The sequence below is a fragment of the Lynx canadensis genome, chromosome E2 (genome assembly GCF_007474595.2).
Source record: "Lynx canadensis isolate LIC74 chromosome E2, mLynCan4.pri.v2, whole genome shotgun sequence".
Classification (NCBI taxonomy): Eukaryota; Metazoa; Chordata; class Mammalia; order Carnivora; family Felidae; genus Lynx; species Lynx canadensis.
In genome coordinates this window covers 26,690,813-26,709,117 of record NC_044317.1, presented here as the reverse complement: position 1 = coordinate 26,709,117, position 18,305 = coordinate 26,690,813, and positions in this window count along the sequence as shown.

Below are 18,305 nucleotides of genomic sequence, written 5' to 3'. Positions count from 1 at the left end.
ATCAACAACTACAATACAGTAGCGTGTATGTGATTCCACTCCTGCCAGGTGGCTAGCATAGTCAAATACACAGAGACAGAAAGGGCAAGGGTGGTTGCCAGGAGTTGAGGGAGAAGGGAGGTGGGAAGTTATGGTTTAATGGGCACAAGAGTTTCCATTTCGCAAAACGGGAAGAGTTCTGGAGATTAGTTACACAGCAATGTGTGCACTTAACACTACTGAACTGTATACTTAAAGTGATTAAGGTGGTAAATTTCATATCATGTGTATTTTACCACAATAAAAAAATTATAGAGTTCACCTCATCTGTGGGGGAGAGAGAGTCAACCTTTTCCACACATGTAAACATCCTTCTTAGTTTATCCCAGATTGATAAACTCAGAGAAGGCTCTGACTGACCTGGCTTTGGAAATGCCCATGTGTGAACCAACTAGAGGTGGACAGAATGGGGGCAGCATGATTTTCCCAGGATGCAAGAGAGAAGGAAAGATTGCATACCCATCCCTGACCCAATTAACTCTAGCCGGGGATGGGGAATCTGTCATGGCCAGCTTTCATCCAAACCATATGGCTGGAGTGGGCAGAAAAGCCAGTTCCAGAAAAGAGTGGGAAAGGAAGGTTCAGGGCAGACAAAGCAATAACTGAATATTCCAATATTCAACCACCATAATTATGATGTAGTGTTCTCTTTCCTAGTTCCCTCTTGTTATCACCGTTACCAAATTGAAATTGAGCAGGTTACTACCCACAGAGCTCGGGACACCATCTGGAACAGTCATTAGGAAGATTAATGAAGAGTTACCAGCTTTCGTAAAGGGAAACATATGACTTACAAAAAACAAAGCTTGTGTTGAATAAGAGTCTGCATTGCATAGCCTGGGAAGAGAATTAGAATTGAGTCATCTTTATTCATTGCCTTATCAAAGGAGGCATTAGACATTAGAATGCCTGGATAGAGCTGCACCACCACTAATTCTGGAGTCAATGAACCTGAGTCCACAGCTTAGCTCCACCACTTCGGGGTTGTGGGGGTGGTCACTTCACCCCTCGGGGCCTCCATGTTCTTGTAATTAACCCAGGTGGTAGTATAGAGCATCCCTATCAGCTAGGCTCTAGAAGAACACAGATGCAGGCAGGTAATTGGGGGCAAATCCTGAAGGCTTCAGCGAAGGGGAAGACTGGACACTCGGCCAGGCACTACCCCTGCAGTAGCTCACAGAAGCAGCCACCAACTGGCCTAATGGACACTGATGTCCTTTGTAGTAGAAAGACTACAGCCCATCTCAAAGGACCAGATTCTTTTGCCAGCCCTCTGCTGTGGGTGTTTCTTCATCCCCAGAGTCCCCTCCCTGCTCTCTTGCTCAGGTCACTGCCACTCCCAGTCCCCGCCCTACCCTGTGTCGCCTCCTTTCCTCTATAGTTTCTCTTTATTCCTGGCAATCAGTGCCTGATGATCTCTTCCTGTGCATCTTTTCAGCTCCTGCTTTTGCTACAAGTCTCCTCCCCTTGTAGGTCCCAGCTGAAGGTCCCAGGGGAGAATCTGATTGCACAGCTAATTGCACCCACCCTTGATTGGGCGGGGCTTTTTCAGTTGGGGCCAACATAGGCTGCTATCCTCTCTACGTGGAGCCAGCTCCTCGTCCCTGGTTTGGGCGTCTGTGGTTCAGGAATAGGGTTTCTTGATGTAGAAAGCGATCACCCCTGGCTATTCCCTCTGCATGACCAGGGCAGAGTTGTTTTTTAAGAGAGGAGGACTGGGGGGGAACTGGTACCATGTTAACCTAGTTTAAAGCCCACATATACAGTAGGCACTCAACACATGTTTGCTCTTGTCCTTAGAACGTCCCTGTACTGTGTTCCAGTGACTGCGTTGGGCACCAAAGAGATGTAGACAGGATAGATTGAATCCCCGACTGCTCAAGCTCCCCCACTGAGTGAGGAAAGCATGTAAAAGTTTACATAGAAGTTGGGAGGAGATGCTCTGAGAACCAGGCATAATGGCAGCATGGTCCAAAGAAAAGTTCAGCAGAGAAGGGCAAGGTCAAGGGGAGTCTTGAATGTCATGAGCATTCTCCTGTGACCACCGGAGGACTTTAAAGCAGGGAGCAATACTTTGGTTTTACCAGGGCAACAATGTTAAGGAAGAAACGTCCCTACTTCCCTTCCCATTCCCTCGTCCCATTCTGGGGCTGATGCTCCAGATCAGAGGAATGGAGTGGTAAGGTCTACAGATGTGCAATTTACTTACAAAGACCAGAAGAAGAGAGGCAAAAGAAGGAAAAAGGTGGGGGGGGGGGAGGTATAGAGAATGATACAAATGATATACAGGGATTTTTTTTAAATAACTTTATATTTTAGAACAGTTTTAGATTCACAGCAAAATCAAATGGAAGGTACAGGTATTTATCATACCACTTGCTCCGACACATGCACAACCTCCCCACTTATCAAAATCCTGAACCAGAGTGATAACATTTGTTATAATTGATGAACCTACACTAACACATCATTATCACCCAGAGTCCATAGTTTGCATTAGGTTTCATTCTCGGTGTTGTACATCCTGTGGGTTAGGACAAACATATAATGACACGTATTAAGTATTATATCATACAGAGTAGTTTAATTGCCCTAAAAATCCTCTGTGCTCCACCGATTCATCCTTCCCTTCCTTGAGCCCCTGGCAACCACTGATCCTTTTATTGCCTCCATAGTTCTGCCTTTTCTAAAATGTCATATAGTTGGAATCATACAGTATACAGCTTTCCGATTGGCTTCTTTCACTTGGTACTGTGTATTTAAGATTCATCCATGTCTTTTTATGACTTGATAGCCATATATATATATATTTTTTTTTAGCTCTGAACAATATTCCTTTGTCTGCTGTACCACAGTTAATCCATTCCCCTCCTCAAATACATCTTGGTTGCTTCCAAATTTTTAGCAGTTATGAATAAAGCTGAGATAAAGACTTGCATGCAGGTTTTTGTGTGGACATAAGTTTTCAGCTCTTTTGGGTAAATACCAAAGAGTGTGATTGCTGGATCATATGGTAAGAGTATGTTAAGTTTTATAAGAAACTGCTAAACTGTCTTCCAAAGTAGCTGCACCATTTTGTATTCCCACCAGTAATGAATGACAGTTCCTATTGTTCCACATCCTTGCCAGCATTTGGTGGTGTTTGTAGTTTTTTACATTAGCTGTGTGTGGTGTGTTATTGTGATTTTAATTTGCATTTTTTGACGATGTATGATGTGGAGCATCTTTTCATATGCTTATTTGCCATTTATGTATCTTCTTTGGTGAAATGTCAGGTGTTTGGCCTATTTTTAAATTGGGTTGTTTTGCCTTATTGCCTAGTTTTAAGAGTTCTTAAATATTTTGGATACCAGTCTTTGTCTTTTGAAAATATTTCCTCCCAGTCTGTGGCTTGTCTTCTAATTCTCATGTCTTTTGTAGGGCAGTTGTTTTTTGCTTTAATAAGATTCAGTTTATCAATTCTTTCTTTCATGGATCATGCCTTTGTTGTTGTATCCCAAAACATCATCACCATGCCCAAGGCCATCTAGATTTTTCTCCTATCTGCTAGGAGTTTTATAGTTGTGCATTTTACATTTAGGTTTGTGATCCATCTTAAGTTAATTTTTGTAAAGGGTGTAAGGCCTGTGTCTTGATTCATATTTTTTGCATGTGGATGTCTACTTGTCCCAGCACCATCCATTGAAAAGGCTCTCTTTGCTTCATTGTCTTGTCTTTGCTCCTTTGTCAAAGATTAACTGAATATCTTTACATGGGTCTATTCCATCGATCTTTTTTTTTTTTTTTTTTTTTGCCAATATCAAACTGTTTTTATTACTTTAGCTTCATAGGAGGTCTGGAAATCAAGCAGTGTCAGTCCTCTGACTTTGTTCCTCTCCTTCAATACTGTGTTTGCTATTATAAGTCTTTTGCCTGCCCATAAAAACTTTAGAATCAGTTTTATCAATATCCAGAAAATAACTTGCCAGGATTTTTAATTGGTATTACATTGAAAGTACAGGTCAAGTTGGGAATAACTGACATCTTGACAATATTGAGTCTTCCTATCCATGAACATGGAATATCTCTCCACTGATTTAGTTCTTTTTTGATTCCTTTCATCAGAGTTTTGTAGTTTTTCTTATATTGATCTTATACATATTTTTCCTGATTTACACCTAAGTATTTAATTTTTGGAGTTGGTAATGCAAATGGTGTTGTGTTTTCAATTTTGAATTCCACTCTTTCATTGCTGATATATAGGAAAGCAATTGACTGTTGTATATTAGTCTTGTATCCTGTAATCTTATGATAATTGCTTATTAGCTCCAGGAGTTTTGGGGGGGGATAATATTTCAGATTTTCTAAACATTTTATTGTCTATCTATCTATCTGAGAGAGTGGGTGCATTTGTGCCAGACAGAGCAAGGGAGAGGTAGAGGAAGAGGGAGACAGAGAATCTTATTTTTTTTGTTTGTTTACATAATATGTATTCAACAAGTAGTGAATGAATTACTTATAAAAATGGGAGAGAATCTTAAGCAGGCTCCATGCCCAACACAGAGCCTAACATGGGGCTTGATCTCACAACTATGAGATTGTGACCTGAGCCAAAATCAAGAGTTAGACACTTGACCAACTGAACCACCCAGGCACCCCTCAGATTTTCTACATAGACAATCGTGTCAGCTGCAAATGGAGACCATTTTATTTCTTTCTTCCCTTTTATCTAGTTTTCTTGCCTTGTTGCATTAGCTAGCATATCCAGTATAATGCTAAAAAGGAGTAATGAGGGGGGATATTCTTGCATTGTTCTGGATCTTCGTAGGAAAGCTTCTAGTATCTCAGAGAATTTTTTAAAAATATTAACACAAAATAGTGTAAATGATCCATAATGTGTGTGTGTGTGTGTGTGTCTAAAAACCTCCATTCTTCTAATCTTCCTCACTCCCTCTACCATCACTTTGCCCTGAAGTCACCACCTATTGTTTTGTGCATTTCATGCTGAACTTTTCCCTATATATACTCACATATACCTTTTGGAAACATAGATGGAACTTTAGCCTACATCTTTGTAACCTGTGACTTTTTTTTTTAATTTAAGAGTATACTAATAATTTTAGCTTTCCAGGCTACTGCATATAAATTTACCTTACTCTTTAAATAGCTGCATAATAGGGAAAGAAGATTTGGGGAGGCAGTGTCTAGGATTAAAAATAAGACCTCTCTGGATGTTCTTTAAGATGTAGAAGAGAACATCAGAAGTGTTTTTAATTTACTGGGGTGTGTTTCTTTGAATGCCTCACCAAGCTGAGATGGGCATTGGGAGACCCCAAGATTTACTCAGTTTCCATTAGAGAGGTTTCCAGGGCAGTGGAGTAGAGGATACCTTTGTGGAAGATGGTGCTTAGACTAGAGAAAGGGGAGTAAGGACAGAATATCTCTATGAAAGAGAGGAGGAAAAATGCAGCCAGCAAGAGAGACTAAAGGTTAGTGCTGAAAGGCAAGGGAAGTAAGTACCAAGGGAAGTACGCCGTCTTGAAATCAAGAAGAGACAGAATGTAGGGGCACCTGGGTGGCTCAGTTGGTTGAGCATCCGACTTTGGCTCAGGTCGTGATCTCATAGTTTGTGGGTTCGAGCCCCGCATCAGGCTCTGTGCTGACACCTTGCTCAGAGCCTGCAGGCTGCTTCAGATTCTGTGTCTCCTCCTCTCTCTCTGCCCCTCTCCCACTCATGCTCTGTCTCTGTCTCTCAAAAATAAATACATGTTAAAAAAATTAAAAAAAGAAAAAAAGAAGAGAGAGAATGTCAAGAAGACTGGAGTGGCAAATAGTATGCTGCAGAGAAGCGAAGCCAGGTAAGATCTGTGGGTCAGTTGGATCTAGGAGATGGTGGGTAAGTTCAGTGACATGGAGGGAACAGAAGCCAGAGAACTGGGTCACAAGGCATAGAGAAGTGACTGGGGAGCCAATGGTTGGCACCTGGTATGGTATGCTGCACTTTTGAGAAATTTCACCCGAGACAAAAAGAGAGCAGTTAAGCAATGACTAAACCAAAGTCACATGAGGCTATAGGGATAATTTTGAACTCCTATTATTGTTATATATAAATTTGAAAAAAAATAAAAGTTTGGAGAGTCCTCTTCAATTTTATGAAATCAAGCCCTGTCAAGTTAATGAGCTTATATAAGTGAGTCAGACCCCATTAGAGCATATGTCACTTGGCTTTATGGGTATCTGGCCGTGACTCAGAAATGCAGACACGGAGCCACTTGCCACCATGTATTACTAAGCATTGCCTATGTATTGTCAAACAGTGATTTAAAAGCTTGCACAGTGGCATACAGCTGGAAGATCAGACCAGAACTATGAAAGTTACATTTCCTTTTGTGGAAATATTGGGAACCTGTATTTGATTGGAAAATGCCTTGAGATTATGAACACCAGTTCATAGACACAAAAAAGTTGTAACTTTCTTCACATCTAAGTCTCTGTAGGACAAAATGTCTCAAAAATGTATTGATTCGATTCCATAGATTGTTTTTTCCTGGCTCAAGTAATCTTTTTTTTTTTAATTTTAATGTTTATTTATTTTTTGAGACGGAGAGATAAAGAGCAAGTGGGGGAGGAACAGAGAGAGAGAAGACAGACAATCCCAAGCAGGCTCCAAGCAGTCAGCACAGAGCCTGATGCAGGGCCCGAACTCACAGACCGTGAGATCATAACCCGAGCCAAAATTGAGAGCCAGACGCTTAACTGACTGAGCCACCCAGGCACCCCAGTAATTAATCTTTGTAAATAACTAGATGGCTATGTGGAGTAGCGGTTAAGAGCATAACCAGTAGGAACCAACCAACTTGAGTTTGAATCCTAAGTCAACTTCTTATGAACTGTGAGGTGTTAAGCAAATTCCTATATGTAAAATGAGGGGAGTAATAGTCCCTACACGGAGGGTTTTTATGCACATCAGATGAGGTCATGTGTATGCAGTGCTTGGCACTGTGTGTGGCACCTAGTAGGTAGTCAGTAAGCATGAGCTGACTTTCAGTTCACTGGGCCCAGCAGGTAGGCACTGGTATGAAGGGAACCACAGACAGAAAGGGCTGAGGCCAATAATGACTGAATTCAGCTGGGAGAGGAGAGGTTATTGGGAGGAAACCAACAGGGACTAAAATAGGTAGGGTGGAAGTAAGTATATAGATCTTATGTTGGGGAGAAAAAATAAAGCAAGACTCCAAATAGTGTCTATATATATATACATATATATACATATATGTGTATATTATATTATATATATTATATATATATATATAATATTATATTATATATATTTTAATATATATATATTTTTAAATGTTTATTAGAGAGAGAGAGAGAGCAAGAACAGGCAGAGAAAAAGGGAGTTAGGGAAAACAAAAAAGCAAGACTCCAAATAGTATCTATCTATTTTTGAATGTTTGTTTGTTTGTTTGTTTGTTTAGAGAGCACAGGAGAGAGGCAGAGGGAGAGACAGAATCCCAAGCAGGCTGCACAGCATCAGCACACAGCCCGATACGGGGTTCAATCTTATGACTGTGAAGTCAAGAGATGGAAGCTTAACCAACTGAGCCACCCAGGTGCCCCAATAGTATCTATATTATATATAATTTTGCATAGACGCGCACACACACATACACACACTCTACATGTTACCATAGGAGTCTTTCCTATGCTCTGCCAAACCTATGGTAGAGATATTGTCTGAGCCACTCTATCTCTGAATATCAAGTGAGAGAAACCCAACTTCAAGTAGCTTAAGTAAAATTGTAATATACCAGCTCACATCACTGAAAACTGCAGGGGGTGGCTTGGGCATAGCCAGACCTAGTGCCTCACCCCATCTCACAGCTCACTTGTCTCTGAGGGCTCCCAGCTAGCCAGGTGCTCCCCTCCAGGTGGCCAGCAATTCAGTTACCTTCCCAGCATCCTCCACTGGAAGAGCATGCTCCTGGTCCCAAGATTGGTCTGTTTTGGTCACATACCCCCTCTCTTCACCTCCATCACTATTGAAGGTGGGGGGGTGGGCAGGGAGGGTAATGATATTCTGATTGGCCAGCCTGAGATCTGTGGCCATTCGGGTCAACCTCACAGAAACTACCTGGACTGAGAGAGGGGAAGGGTGGTTCCCTAAGGACAAATCAATAGTGAATAGATTCTGAACCAGCAAGAATGACTCATGTCCTCCATTGCCTCTGTCTTGGAGGCTGGAAATACTTTTAAATGATTTCAAGTTAGGAAATTAGGGTCTGAATAAATTCTTGTGCTTATTTTTTAAAAACTTCATTCCTCTCCAGCAGAGTTTTCAAACTCATCACTGTTGACATTTTGAGACAGGTAATTCCTTGTTGTGGTCCACCGTCCTGTACATTGCAGGATCTTTAGCAGATCCCTGGCCTGCACCCACTAGAACCCCGTGCACCTATCCACTTTCTCCCTCCTGTTCTGACAACCAGAAATGTGTCTCAAGATTAGCAAATATCCCCTGAGAAGCAAAATCACCCCCTGTTGAAAACCACTGCCCTAGGCTATGTGAGTTTCCCAGGCTTACTTTTGTTATAATTATGCAGATAAAATCCAATTTTATCAAGTGATTCTGACTACAGAAGGCTTCTCAGTGAGTTCCACTCACTTTTGGGAAATTCGGAGAAGAAATCCTGTCCAAGTAGCTCAAGTAGAAGAAGGCATCATGAGAATAGAGTCCGCTGGTAATCTAAAGAAGGCTGACTCAGCAAACCTCAAGGAAGGGTCTCTCTTAGACCTTTCTTGCCATACTCTGTTTCTCTATTTCTCTTCTGCAGAGCCCAGTACCAACTGCATCTGCATTTTGTGTCCATTAATGAAAATAATCAAGGGAGGAATCTGACTGGTCCAGCTCATCTTTTCAAAACACACCATGAGTCTTGCTGTGTTTGGACCAAGGGTCAACCCATCCAATCAGCTATATCCTGGACTAGAGAAAAGTGGGATCTGGTATTTCCAAACCTGCCCTTTCAGACAATAAGGGCTGAGACCAGGAATCCTCTGCCTATGGGACCGTGGTTTGAGTGAGCAGGTGAATCAAAATGCATTTACTGTATGGCAGAGGTGTGGAGGGGAAAAGCACAAGGGTGCAAGAAAGGGATGGCCCACCGTCCCAGTCTGCCTAGCCCTGGCTCGGTTTTCTTTTCTAACTTAAAAAAAAAATTTATGGTGGTAAAATATACATAAGAGAATTTACCATGTTAACCAGTTTACGTGTACGGTGGCATTAGATACATTCTGTATACGATGCATACAGTAGGTGATACAGCAGTGTCAAGTACATTCACGTTGTTGTGCATCCGTCACTGCCATCCATCTTCAGAACGTTTTCATCTTCCCTAACAGAAACTCCGCACCCATTCAACAACTCCTCAGTCCTCAAACCCCTGGCATTCACCATCCTGCTTTCCATCTCTCTAAATCTGACTACTCTAGGTACTGCATGAAAGTGGGTCATACAGTATATGCTCTTTTGTGTGTGGCTTATTTCATTCGGTATAACGTCCTTACAGTTCATCCATGTTGTAACAGGTGTCAGAATTTTATTCCTTTTGAAGGCTGATAGTGTTCCATTTTATGACCTACTACATTTTGTTTATGCATTTATTTTCTCGATGAATACGTGGGTTGCTTCCACCTTTTGGCCATTGTGAATGGGACTGACTTTTTAAAAGAAACTCTAGTATTTTCATCTTAAAATAGGGACTGAAGGAGCACCGGGTGCCTCATTCGGTTAAGCATCTGACTTCAGCTCAGGTCACCGTCTCGCGGTTCATGGGTTCCAGCCCCTCATTGGGCTTTGTGCTGACAGCTGGGAGCCTAGAGCCTGCCTTGGATTCTGTGTCTCCCTCTCTCTCTGCCCCTTCATTTCTCGTGCTCTGTCTGTCTGTCTCTCTCTCAAAAATAAATAAACATAAAAAAATAGGGACCGAAGATTTCATTTCATCTTATATTTTAGCGTTAAGCAGATTTCCATATCAAAAGCATCAAGATTATACAGATCTGCTGCAGGGCACTGGCCAAAGGGCCTTCCTAAAAATTATATATCTTACCTCCTTTTTTACAGCTTTATTGAGGTATAACTGATACACAAAGAATCACTGGTATTTAATGCACACATTTTAATGAGTTAGGGTATATGAGTACATCTATGATATCATCACCACCACAGTCAGGGAAATAAACATATCTGTCACCTCCAACCCCTTCCTTGTGTTCCATTGCTTTTCTGTGTGTGTACATGTGTGTGTTAAGAATATTCAACACGACAAAAATAAAAAACATAAAGGGGGTGCCTGGGTAGCTCAGTCAGTTAAGCATCCAACTTCAGCTCAGGTCATGATATCACAGTTCATGAGTTTGAGCCCCACGTTGGGCTGTGCTGACAGCTCAGAGCCTGGAGTCTGCTTCGGATTCTGTGTCTCCCTCTCTCTCTCTGCCCTCCCCAACTTGTGCTCTCTCTCAAAAATAAATTTTAAAAAACATTAAAAAATTTAAAAAAGAATATTCAACACAAGATCTACCCTCTTTACTTTTTAAGTGTATAACACCATATTGTTGACTACAGGCACACTGTTGTATAATCTCTAGAACTTTCTCATCTTGTATAACTGTAACTTTATACCCATTGAACAAAAACTTCCTATAATCCCATCCCCCTATTCCCTGACAACCACCATGTTATTTATTGCTTCTATAAGTTTGACTATTTTATATACTCACCTAAGTGGAATCATGTAGTATTTGTCCTGTGATGACTTATTTCACTTAGCATAAAGTCTCCCAGGTCCATCCATGTTGTTGAAAAATGTAGGCTTTTCTTCCTTTTTAAAGGCTGAATAATATTCCATTGCATGTACATACCTTGCTTTCTCTGTACATTTATCTGTTGATGAACATTTGGGTTGTTTCCATATCTTGGCTGTCATGAATAATGCTGCAGTGAACATGGGATTGCAGATTGTATCTTCAAGATCCTGATTTAAATTCTTTTGGATATATACCCAGCAGTAGAATTGCTGGATCATATGGTAGTTCTATTTTTAATTTTTTGAGGAACCTCCATACAGTTTTCCATAGCAGCTGCACCATTTTGTACTCTAGCCAACAGTGTGCGAGGGTTCCAACTTTTCCTCATCCTTGCCAACACTTGTTACCTTTTGGTTTTTTTGATAAGGGCCATTCTAACAGGTGTGAGGTGATGTCCCATTGTGGTTCTCCTGTGGTTTGCAAATATTTTGTCCCATCCCTTGGCTTGCCATTCCCTTCTGTGGATTGTTTCCTTTGCTGTGCAGAAGCTTTTCAGTTTGATGTTGCCCTACTTGTCTATTTTTGCTTTCGTTGCCCGAGTTTTTGATGTCATATCATGAAATCGTTGCCAAGACCAAAGTCATGAAGCTTTCCCTCATGTTTTCTTCTAGGAGATTTACAGTTTCCAGTCTTATGTTTAAGTTGTTAGTCTTTAGTATTTAGTTTTATGACTAAAAGTCCTGTGTCCCGGCGAGGATGCAGAGAAAGAGGATCTCTTTTGCACTGCTGGTGGGAATGCAAACTGGTGCAGCCACTCTGGAAAACAGTATGGAGGTTCCTCAAAAAATTAAAAAGAGAACTACCCTAACGACCCAGCATTTGCACTACTAGGTATTTATCCAAGGGATACATGTGTGCTCTTTTGAAGGGGCACATACACCCCAATGTTTATAGCAGCACTATCAACAATAGCCAAAGTATGGAAAGAGCCCAAATGTCCATCGATGGATGAATGGATAAAGATGTGGTATATACATACAATGGAGTATTACTCAGCAATCAAAAAGAATGAAATCTTGCCATTCGCAACTACGTGGATGAAACTAGAGGGTATTATGCTAAGCGAAATAAGTCAGAGAAAGACAAATATCATATGAGTTCACTCATATGAGGACTTTAAGAAAGAACAGATGAACATAAGGGAAGGGAATCAAAAATAATATGAAAACAGGGAGGGGGACAAAACTTAAGAGACTCTTAAATATGGAGGACAAACAGAGGGTTACTGGAAGGGGGGATGGGCTAAATGGGTAAGGGGCATTAAGGAATCTACTCCTGAAATCATTGTTGCACTATATGCTAACTAACTTGGATGTAAATTTAAAAAATTAATTAAATAAATTTAAAAAAAATGTCCTGTGTCCCAAGAAACCTCTCACTCCCAGACAAACTGGGACATGAACCCACCCTAGACAGGAACCCAGGTAGCACACTGGAAGCCAGGACCTCAGCACAAACAAGTGGGAATATCACCACTAGTGGTGCTCTGTTGGCTCAGAACATGATTTTGGTCTTCTAGGAAAGGTGGCCCCTCGCACACAGCCTCAGAGGACTGAGCAGGCTAGAGAGGGGTGGCTCTCAGAGGCCTCCAGCGGAGTGTCCAGGCCTCCGTGACAGAATCCGTGTCCAAAGGGGACGATGGAGATAACTTTCTCTCACACATTCTTACCAGAGGATTTGGTTTTACTTAAACATGGCCTTATTTACAAATAAAGCGCATCAAAGATCTAACTCTCATGAAGCTAAGAGGGTTTTCCATTAACAAGAAACTACTAAAACCATGCATTTTCAGTAAATCTGAGGTCGGTTTCTTCCCTTGTGTTTTTGTGCATTCTTTCTTAAGGAGCTGTCAAAGCCATCACTTTTCTATATATATTTTTTCCCAGGGCATTGGTTGTGCAGTGTGAAAACTGAATGCTCATTTTCTGACATTAAACATGTTCTTTGGTATTACTGTCAGTATAACCAACAAGAGCTTCTGTTTTTCACGGTCTGTAATGCAGCTTGTTGTGTGGTAAGAACAGGAACAGTAGGTTTTGGGGAGGTGTAATGTTCTATTTGCATTGGTTCCCCACCTGTTAAACACTGACAGATCTGAACATCTTTCAGGTCTGAAATATTTTAGATCTTTGATGGCATTGGAGATGGGGTAAGGGAAAGAGAAGTTTCTAAGAAATAACTATTTGATCTGCTCGTCATGCAATCAAATCATACATTTATACTTTACATCTAACATTTTATTTTTTATTTTTTCAATTTATTTTAGAAAGAGAGAGAGGGGGAGAGAGGAAGAGGGACAGGGGTGGGGGGAGAGAGAGAGAGAATGCCAAGCAGGCTCTATACTCAGCATGAGCCAGACATGGGGCTTGTTCCCACAACCCTCGGATCATGACCTGAGCCAAAATCAAGAGATGGACGCTCAACTGACTGAGCCACCCAGGTGCCCATAAATCTCACATTTTAAATTTCATCTGTGCAATATTGGCTTTTTGTCTACAGGTAGTGTGGGATGCAGGATTTTGTTAGCATATTTTTATAGACTGTTCAGCTGATTTTTCTGTTGTCGATAAATAGAAACCTTTATCTCCTGAAAACAGGTTTCACCAAGAAAATATTAGGTGAACATAATCAGTGATAAAAAAAAAAATTAAAAGAACTCAGTAGTGATGATGTGGTATTGATCATCGTAAACTGAGTAAACAGACACCTGGTCTTATTTCTAAGGATCAAACAGCCATAAGTAGCTTCACTACAAGGGATCAGAATCATCAGAGGGGCGTTCCTGGTTCCTTCGGGAAGCGTGGGCCTTCTTCACCTTCAGCACACGTTCCAACTCAACATGTTAATACATAAGAACACCTACGTAGCTGGGAGTGATGATTGATTTTAAATGTTAAGTTATGTATAATGATATTTCAGAGGATAAAAGCTTCCCCTGGGGCTGAACCGTGGTGGCTTAAAGTGAAGTCTTTACAGCCAGCAGCAGAATGTTGGCAAACGGTGCTTTTGTCAGTATGGGGGGTGCAGTGACCCCACTCCCACTCTGAACTTACAAATTAGGAGACACCAGTGGCCTTCTCGCAGAGGTACGTGCTGCTGGAGCATGCCCCCTCCTCCCAATAAATGTCCTTATTTCCTACAATCTCTGTCAAAATAACACCAGCATTCTTCACAGAGCTAGAACAAACAATCCTAAAATTTGTATGGAACCAGAAAAGACCCCAAGTAGCCAAAGCAATCTTGAAGAAGAAAACCAAAGCAGGAGGCATCACAATCCCAAACTTCAAGCTGTATTACAAAGCTGTAATCATCAAGACAGTATGGTACTGGCACAAAAACAGACACTCAGATCAATGGAACAGAATAGAGAACACAGAAATGGACCCACAAACATATGGCCAACTAATATTTGACAAAGCAGGAGAGAATATCCAATGCAATAAAGACAGTCTCTTCAGCAAGTGGTCCTGGGAAAACGGGACAGCGACATGCAAAAAAATGAACCTGGGCCACTTTCTTACACCATACACAAAAATAAACTCAAAATGGATGAGAGGCCTAAATGTAAGACAGGAAGCCATCAAAAACCTCTTTGACCTCGGCTGCAGCAACTTCTTACTCAATATGTCTCTGGAGGCAAGGGAAACAAAAGCAAAAATGAACTACTGGGACCTCATCAAAATAAAAAGCTTCTGCACAGTGAAGGAAACAATCGTCAAAACTAAAAGGCAACCGACAGAATGGGAGAAGATATTTGCAAATGACATATCAGAGAAAGGGTTAGTATCCAAAATCTATAAAGAACGTATCAAATTCAACACCCAAAAAACAAATAATCCATTGAAGAAATGGGCAAAAGGCATGAATAGACACTTCTCCAAAGAAGACATCCAGATGGCCAACCGACACATGAAAAAATACTCAACATCACTCATCATCAGGGAAATACAAATCAAAACCACAATGAGATACCACCTCACACCTGTCAGAATGGCTAACATTAACAACTCAGGCAACAACAGATGTTGGCGAGGATTTCTCAAAAAATTAAAAAGAGAAGTACCTTAACAACCCAGCAATTGCACTACTATGTATTTATCCAAGGGATACAGGTGTGCTGTTTTGAAGGGGCACATGCACCCCAATGTTTATAGCCACACTATCAACAATAGCCAAAGTATGGAAAGAGCCCAAATGTCCATCGACAGATGAATGGATAAAGAAGATGTGGTATATATAGACAATGGAGTGTTACTCAGCAGTCAAAAAGAATGAAATCGTGCCATTTGCAACTACGTGGAAAGAACCAGAGGGTATTATGCTAAGTGAAATTAGAGAAAGACAAAAATCATATGACTTCACTCATATGAGGACTTTAAGATACAAAACAGGTGAACATAAGGAAAGGGAAGCAAAAATAATATGAAAACAGGGAGGGGGACAAAACATAAGAGACTCTTCAATATACAGAACAGAGGGTTACTGGAGGGGTTGTGGGAGGGGGGATGGGCTAAATGGGTAAGGGACATTAAGGAATCTACCCCTGAAATCATGTTGCAATACTAACTAACTTGGATGTAAATTTTTTAATTAATTAATTAATTAATTAATTATTTTTTTTAAAAGTCCTTATTTCCCCCATTAAAAGGGGCCTAGGATCTTTATAATACGTAAAATGGTGGTTGATACATGTTCATCTTTGCTTTCACTACAAAAGTATATATTTAATATTCAAACTTGCTTTATTTTTAAATTCCTTGTAGTTTTTAATGTAAAAGTAATACATGCACAAGTTTAAAATGTCAAACTGTGCAAAAGACTCTACAGTGAAAAGTAAGTCTCTCTTCTCCCCTGACCTTCAGTTCCCATTTGTCCTTCCTAGAAGAAACCAGTTACCATTTTTATGACTATCTTTCCAGAAATAGTCTATGCAAAGACAAGCATATCTATAAATTGAGAGCCCCCATTTTTACAAAAACAGTAGCATGCTATACACATTGTTTTGCATCTTGCTCTTTTTAAAGTTTATTTTATGTATTTATTTTGAGAGAGAGAGAAAGAAAGCGAGAATCGCAAGCAGGCTCCACGCTGCAAGCTTGGAACCCAATACTGGGCTCCAACTCAAGAACCGTAAGATCATGACCTGAGCTGAAATCAAGAGTGGGACATTTAACCAACTGAGCCACCCAGGTGCCCCTATATCTTGCTTTTTTTAAAAAATTGAGCTTTTTAAAGATAGTTGTAGATGCACATGCAATTATAAGAAGTAATGCAGAGAGATCCATGTATCCTTTACCAAGTTCTCCCCAGTGGTACCATCTTGCAAAACTGTTCTACACTATCAACAACCACGATATTGACATTGATACATTCCATCCACACAATTTAGATTAGCCTACTTTTCCTTGTACTGCTTTATGTGTATTCAGCTCTACACGATTTTATCACATGTGCAGATTCATATATTCATGGCCACAGTCAAGACACAGGACAACTCCGTCACCACAAGCATCTCCCGTGTGGCCCTCTTATAACCATACTCGACTCCCTCCCTCTTCACCCTTGTCCTGAACTTCTGGCAAACACACACAAATCTATTCTCCATTGCTGAAATTTTGTCTTTTCAAAAATGTTACATAAGTGGAAACATACGGTATAGTAACCTTTTGGTACTGGTTCTTTCCCTCCAAGCATAATTTCCTGGAGATTCATCTAAATGGTTGCATGTATCAGTAGTTCATTCCTTTTTCTTGCTGAGCAATATCCTCTGGTATGAATGTACCACCGTTTATTTAACCATTAACCTGTTGGAGGACATCTGGCTTGTTTTCAGTTTAGGGCTCTTAGGAATCGAACCGCTATGAACCTTCACGCACAAGATTTTGTGTCAGTGTAAGTTTTAATTTCTCTTGGATAGATGCCCAAGAGTATAATTGCTGGGCCATATGGTAATTGTATGTTTAAGTTTAAAGAAATTGCCAAACTTTTAACCATTTTACACTCCCACCGGCAACCCAATTTCTGTGCATCCTCACCAGCATTTGGTGTTGTCATTATTTTTTCTGCAAATAGGGAGTCTTATTTTTTCCTCGCTAAACTGTATGTTTTCTATTTCTTTTTCTTGCCTTCTCACAGAGTTGTTGTTTCTTAATAATGTAACTTCCAGATAATGAGATTTTTCAGTTGAGGATTTTCCTTTTTCTTTTTTCTTTTTTTTTTAATTTTTAAAAATATTTTATTTATTTTTAAGACAGAGAGAGACAGAGCATGAGTGGGGATGGGGCAGAGAGAGAGGAAGACACAGAATCTGAAGCAGGCTCCAGGCTCCGAGCTGTCAGCACAGAGCCCAACGCAGGGATCGAACTCACGAACTGTGAGATCATGACCTGGGCCGAAGTCGGACGCTCAACCGACTGAGCCACCCGGGCGCCCCCTTTTTATTTTTTTCTAATGGGGAAAAGTTGGTGTCAAAATCAAGAGGTTCTGCAATTTGTGTAGCATCAGTGACCAGTGTTTGATTAACATAATCATTGGTTTTCTTCAAAGAATTTCTTAATTCCTTTGATGCTATCAAGAGCATTATGCACGCTGGATTTGATTCCTGCATCATTTGGCTTACATCACTAATTTTACTTAATCTCTCACCTAAAATCAGTGCTGAGTAAATACAGTTTAAAGTTCATGGTTTCAGAGGTATACCTTTGGCTTCCATTCTTTATCAATTGGCATTATCTTTATCAAAAAAATCATCAATGGTTTTTAAAAAAGAATATAACTTGGGGTGCCTGGGTGGCTCAGTTGGTTGGGCGTCTGACTCTTGATTTCGGCTGAGGTCATGGTCTTGCAGTCCGTGGGTTTGGGCCCTGCACTGAGCTCTGCGCTGATGGTTCAGAGCCTGCTTGGGATTTTTCTCTCCGCCCTTCCCTGCCTTCTCTCTCTCTCTCTCTCTCTCTCTCTCTCTCTCTCTCTCTCTCTCTCAATAGATAAATAAACTTAAAAAACTTTTTTAAATAAAAAGGAATATAAGTTGGATATTCTATCCATTAGTAACATGGAACTTCCTTGTTCTTGTTCATGGTTTCAGAGTGTTCCATAGTAAAATTGCCCTAATTTATTTTGCCAGTGTCCTATCAGTAGGCTTTTACTTGATTCTAATATATTGCTATTAAGAACAATGCTTCAATAAGTGTCCTTGTACATATCTTTTCATACATGCACAGGAAATTGCAGGAAAAAAATCATAGAAATAGAATTATTGCATCAAAAATATGTTCACTTTGTATCTTGATAGTGGCTGAATTGCTCTCCCAAGAGGTTGAACCAATTTACAGTCATATTCAACACAAGGTCTTCTCAAAAATATTTTTTTTGGGGTGCCTGGGTGGCACAGTCGGTTAAGCGGCCGACTTCAGCCAGGT